Here is a 6,682-nt window from a genome sequence, read left to right as displayed (position 1 = left end):
CTATTGATGGTAATTCCAGACCAGATAAGAGAGGATGATTATGCTATCATATGGATATAGGCAGAAAGAAAATTATTTCTGGTAAAATGGAACTTCAAAGAGGAACCCCAAATCAAAACGTGCAGTTATCCCCCATCCCCTGCCTTGATTCCAATCTATATTAATACCAACCCTTTATGTGATGGAAATTATTCCAACGTTTTTCATTCCTGTGTTTCTACCAGTGTTCCCTTCATTGGTTGTAATTTCTACATCACTAGAGGTATGTGACAATAGAAGACAATATCTTAGGAAAAACTAATGACACTGATTTATAAAGCTCATAGAAATATAAGAAATGGTTGATTTTATTTCTCCAATTTATGATTACTTCTCAGATTACATGAATTTAGACGATATCTAATACTGCTACCCGATAGAGTAACTTAAGTTTTTTCAAGTTCTAATGTCACTTTCTATTTCTTATGAGCATTACTCAAGGTTAAAACTGTTACTAACATACAGCTTCTAGGAAATACATTTAGCCTTCCTATTTAGCCCTCTGCCAACCTCTGTTCTGGACAATGAAATTGTGATGATAGAAAGGAGAGAGAATATAGATTTAGACAAGGCTAACAGCACATTCTCTAGGCTTCAGAGATGCCTCCTGTGCACTGTCTCCCATCTCTTCCACCTCCAACTCCAGCAGTGGCTTTGGTGGACAGCTCTGGGTAGGTTTCACCCTGCTCTGCGCTGACAGTCTCAGCTCAGGCTTGTATCAAGAATCTAGCTTCTTGTCCTGAAGCTTCTCTGCAGCAGCACGAGTGATGCTGTAGCCCAGTGAGGCTCTCCTCGTGGGGGTGATGCTGCCCATGGGAGCAGCCCTCAGCACACCGGTGATATCAACTGAGAGGTAAATGCTTCTTCTTTTCATCCCTCGAGCAGACAATTCTGAGACACAGTTTAATTAGGATACTGGGAAGGTTCTGCACTAAGTAGCCAAGAACTCTAGTGGACCACTCAATAACACTACCTTTTCTGCTTGGACATTCTTTCCTTTTCCACCTGTTTTCTCCCCTGTCTCATCCTTGTTCCCTGGGACCACATTTGCAAATAGAATATGTCTCTACCTTTGTCTCAGGCTCTGCTTTCAAGAATGGTCTAGATGAAGACAGTATGCAGATAGGTTGTTGGTAGACTAAATAATACAGGAATATAATTTCCCTTGACTCTGCACATGCTACGAGGAAACACTTATTTAGTTGGGAGCACAGATTATGATAATTTCTATGATTTTCCATCTTTTTCCTTTTTGAAAGTTCATCATTGATCCTGATGCCTGAATGCCTGAAGAAAAAAAAAAAGATGGTACAAATTAGCTTATAATTGAATAGGCAAATTTCTTTGTGATGACAGCTCTAAGTATTTTTTCTTTGTGAGGCAGCCCTCAGCTATTTGATTGGATTTTTCAATCTAATAAGGAGAAGCCCTCAGTCTACTTAATGAGGTAAAGCTTTTTGTTGCTTTGGAAACAACCAGATCACATTTCTTATTCTCTTTGGTAAAAAGCTGGAGCTTTTAGCGCTGTAATCCTTTTTTCTAAGACACTCAAACGTACTTTAAAAATGTAAAAATTACTGGAGTACTGTCAGGACTTTCCTATTCATGAAACACTGAAAGAATATCTTGAAAGATTTAGGGGTTATTAGGAATACACTAAGGTTGCCCACATGCCATCTCTGAGAAAAATGTTATCATTAAAATTTTTTACTCATTTACGGTACAGAAGACACTGCAGAGAACAAAATGGGTAAATTCCTCTCCCTCCTCACTGAAACTTATATTTTATGAGTGGGGAAGGCGAGACAGTAAGGAAATTAAATAATTAAAATACATAGCATTTCAAATAAAGGCTACAAACAAAAATAAACTGGGGATGCTGGAATGAACATGCAAGTTTTCTGTTTTGTTTTGTTTAATTTCTAGGTCTTACTGAGAAAATGATGTTTGAACAAAGACCTGAGGAGGAGAAAAGCGTCAGTCATATGGATGCTTGGGAGAGGACCATTCAGGAAGCAAGAAAAGCCATCCCCAAAGCCCTTAGATGGAAAGATGCCAGAGTGGTTTAAGAGAGGTGAACATTAGGAGATGAGGTGGAAAAGAAGGTAGTGGCAGATCACAGGAGAGAGGCTCTCAACGGATGTAGGGCCATACTATGCACTGAGGGGATGTTTTGAAAACCTGGAAGGACATTTTGGTATTACTATGATCGGGGTGGTACTCTGGGCTTTAGTGGGTAAGCAAAATTTATGTTAAAAGTATAGTAATGTTTGGGACAGTTCCACCAAACAAGGTATTTCCCCCAATTCTGTGTGCCTTTAAAATGTTCTACTGCTCATTCATGTAGATGTAGAAGGTTATTTATGCTCACTTCCAAATTCCATTCATGGCAAGCTAGGGTATTGGGGTTCACTCTCTTCCTTGGAAACAAGTAAATGTCCTGGGTAATATAGAGCTGATCAATTTTGGAAAGCTTTTGCCAGTATTTTTTCAAATATATTTCTGTCCCAGATTTTCTCCCTTTGCTTTTTTAGGAGTTAAATTTCATATATGTTAGGCCACTTGATACTATTCTTATCAGTCACTGCTGCTTTGTTTATTTACAATATTTTTGTCTCAGTGCACTTATATTTGGATGATTTCTAGCAACCTGACTTCAAGTTTAATGATGCTTTCATGATTGTGTCCAGCCTACTGCTAACCTATCAAATAATTTCAGATATTGTATTTTTCAGTTGTAGGACTTCCATCTCACACAAAAAGATTTGTTTCTCTCTTGAAATTCTCTACTTCTTCATATATTACATCTTATTTTAGTAAAATTCCTTAATATATTTGTCATGGTTAAAGACCTTGCCTATTAATTCCAATATCTGTACTGATTTATGTTTCTATTGATTTATGAGAAAGCTAACACTGCAGGGCAATGAGAAAAGAAGTCTCAAGAAAAGCATCTCGATCAGCTGGACAGCTATATGAAAAAAAAAAATGAACACTTACTGCACACCATACTCCAAAATCGATTCGTGGTTAGTGGATTTAAAGATGCAAAGAAAAACATGTTTTTAGATGGTAAAATAGAAGGTTCTTGTAGGCGATGGTTTCTTAGGATAGCAAAGGTACTAACCATAGAAGAAGACTGAGAAATTAAGACTTCAGTAAAAGTTTAAAATTTACAGTCATTAAAATTTAACGAGATGGTTAAAATGCAAGTCAGATAAGAAAAAGTATCTGTTTGATTGCAGTACTCATAAATGAAAATGGACTCACATCTAGAATATATAAATCAAACAGAAAAAGACAACCCCGCCAAAAATGTAATGAAGACCTTAAAGGCATTTACTAAAGAGGATCTTCAAACAACTAATAATTACATGAAAAGACACTCTTTTCCCATTAGTCATCTGAAGAGTGTAAACTGAAACCACACAACCACCAAATGTTGGTGAGGGTGTGGAACAATGAAGAGTCTCATCTGCTGCTGGTGGGAGTGTAAATTTGAAAATTGTTTGGCACCATCAACTATAGCTAACCATGTATATAACCTATGTTGGAGCTATTCTACTTTTAGATATATATCCCATAGAAATATATTCGATACATATATAGCTTTAGATACATATAATATGCTGATTAAGTACAATAATGTTCACAGAAGTATTATTTGTATTTCCAGCTCCAAACCTGGAAATAACATGAATATTCACTATCAGGATAAGGAACCAATCACAATATTTAGTATCAGTATAAGGGACCAGTTTTATGAACTGTCTAGAATAGGCAAATCTATAGAGGCAAAAAGTAGTCTCTTCGGGCTGGAGAGGATGCAGGGTAGGGGAGTGATAGCTAAAGAGTATGGAGCTGTTTTGAGGTGATGCAAATGTTCTGAAATTGATTGTGCCTGCCAGTGGTTTCACTTATCTGTAAATATACTACAGAAATATTAAACTGTCCATTTTAAATGGATGAAAATTGTAGGGTATGGGAACTATATCTCAATATAGCTTAAATTTAAAAAACAACAGTATAAATGATAAATTGCAGTATATTCACACAATTAAATGCTGTACAGCATAAGACAAAATACACAGACATTACAGGCAACACTGAATGAATCTCAAATGTAATATGGAGGGAAAGAAATATTACAGGATATTTACTGATTAATTCATTTCACATGAAATTAAAGAAATTAAACTAATCTATGAATTTGAGGATAAGACAATGGTTATACTTGGGGAGAAGCCGCCCTTGACTGAATATGGGGCTGGAGGAGCTAGGTACGCCCTATCTCTTAATCTGGGTAGTGGATGTAAGGATATGTTTGTGTTAGCCTTCGAAAGTTTATTGAACTGTTCATTTACAATTTGACCACTTTCCTGGATTTTGTACTTCAACAAAAGTTGATTAAGAAACATTTTTTAGAAATCCAGTTCAGTAAGTTATCCTATTCATATACACTTAAAAGACCAACTAAACAAATACATAAACATTTTGATAGTTCATTCTTGTGGCTTGGGAGTATGCTGAATTTTTATTCTATTTACTTTTCAGCATTTCCCAAATTACCATAGTGGGCATAAATATATTACATTTATCAATAGAAAAAATGCTCTACAAATTACAAATACAGTTGATACTGCATTGTGAGATCTTGTATTCTTTATACTCATCTAGTCTCCAGTGTAAGGACTTTGGCTTTTGCTCCCAGATAGGAAGATATTGCCCTTTTAGAGTGAAGGAGGGTGTTGCTGTGGGTCTGGGGATTTCCTGGCAGGTCTGCTGACTGCCGGGAACTCGCCACTGGCCACACTCATCAGGGAAAAGCAGAAGTGCAGGTGTAGGGACCCCAAAGACAGTAAGCTCAGCCTCGGGAGGCGGGGCCCAGTACACTCGGTGGGTCGTAGTCCTTCAGGAACCCGCGTCTACTGCAAAACTGTGGTTGAACTGGGGGCTAAAGCTCTGGGGTAAATTGAAAGACTGTAGTCTAAACACTGTAATCCTCATGTTTCTGTGAAGTCCGAAGCTAAGAGCGTTTTACTTATTTATTTACATTTTTATGAGATTGTTAAAAGAAAAGACAAGCGACAAAAATGACTGTTCCTGGCCTGCAAATCCTAAAACGTCTGCTCTCTGGCTTTTATACAGAAAAAGTCGGTCGACTCCTTAAGAAACTCTAGGCTGAAAACTTTAAGGTATTTAAAAATGTTACCTGGGTAAGCTCTTCCTGACGAGAAGCCGGGTGTGGAATAAGCCTACCAGGGCACTTTCGGTCCCTGGTCAGGAGATGTAGTACTGCCCGGGCTCGTCAGACACAGGAAGTCAGAATCCACTGAGGAGAGTTTGAAAGCCCACCTCCGAAGAATCCAGCCTGGGAATGGCCAGGCACGAGGGACCGAGCACAACTGGCTCTTCCTGGCGAAGGATAAACGCTCCAAAAGATAAACGATGCTCACTGCAGCCCTCGGCGCAGCGCAGAGACGGGGTCGAACTGGGAGAGCAGCGCTGTCACTCGCGCAGACGCCAGCGGCGCGCCCTGCGGAGCTGCCCTTCTCTCCTCCGCTGCAGGCAGCCGCGCGGAATGCGCGGTCCCCGCGCACATCTGTAACTTTTGGACGAGCGCCGCGCGGGTGCGGCTGCCGCCCGGCGCCTGCGCAGTGGCTGCTCGCAGGCTCCGCCCATCGCGCAGGTTCGGCGGGTCAGCGCGCCCCGGACGAGCGCGCGCCTGCTTCGGTAGCCCGTTGGGGGGGGGGGAAGCAGGGCGGGAGGACGTGTACAGTGCTTTTTGCTGAACAGTTTGACAGTTGTGAACACCATATCCCTTCACCTTTCAATATTACGAATATTTGAACTGAACAGAAGACAGTTTCATTTAATTCAGCCTAATTTCTCGTGTGTGTGTGTGTGTGTGTGAGTGTGAGTTCCTTATTCGCTCAGACGTGACAAATTCTTTGCAAGCCCGCCAGGCTCCTCTGTCCATGGAATTCTGCTGGCAAGAATACAGGAGTGGGTAGCCCTTCCCTTCTCCAGAGAATCTTCTGGACCCAAGGATCAAACCTGGGTTTCCTGCATTGCAACCAGATTCTTTACCGGCTGAGCCACCAGGAAAGCCCAATATCTCACTACTATCCCTTAAGAATAAGGGATTCTCCTACATCAGGGTTTGTCAACTGTGGCGCTATTGATTTTTAGCATGATGTTTCTTTGTTGTGAGGGGAGTGGGGCCGCTGTCTTGTGCATTGTGCAATGTTTAGTACCGCTCCTGGCTTTAGAGGCTGCTAGATACCAGTAGCAACCCTCCCCTCCCCTCCCCAACTTGTGAACACCAAAAATGTTTTCAGACATTGTGTGGCAGGGAAGGGGAGGTCAAAATCGTCCCGACTGAGGACTACTGTCCAATAGGATCACAGTGGTATGTCATTAGCATGTATATCACTAGATTTTTCCAACATAGGGAGTCGGAATGCACTAAACATTGGTACATTTCTGTAATTTAGTATATAATACATATTAGAATTTCCTTGATTGTTTCCCCCACCCTCAATCCTTGCTTCCCCTATACTTGTTTGTAAAATATAAATTCATGATTTAACAAGGATCACATATTGATTTTAGTTATCAAGTCTCTAGCTTCCTTCAATTT

The 6,682-nt window shown here is 40.2% G+C and overlaps 1 long non-coding RNA gene across 1 annotated transcript; it reads right to left on the bottom strand.

Moving 5' to 3' along the window:
* Positions 1–331: 331 nt before the first annotated feature.
* LOC148778748 (uncharacterized) lies at positions 332–5,670 on the bottom strand. The gene is made up of 2 exons (XR_016037519.1): positions 5,252–5,670; positions 332–1,326 (listed from the first exon to the last, which is right to left on the bottom strand). It is a non-coding gene; the product is annotated as an uncharacterized LOC148778748 (long non-coding RNA).
* Between the last annotated feature and the right edge of the window lie 1,012 nt (positions 5,671–6,682).

This window comes from Moschus berezovskii, chromosome 1 (assembly GCF_049115385.1).
Source record: "Moschus berezovskii isolate FMDL1 chromosome 1, NW_MosBer_1.0, whole genome shotgun sequence".
Taxonomy (NCBI): domain Eukaryota; kingdom Metazoa; phylum Chordata; class Mammalia; order Artiodactyla; family Moschidae; genus Moschus; species Moschus berezovskii.
Note: the sequence above shows the minus strand (reverse complement) of the source record. Positions and strands in the feature narration are given on the sequence as shown.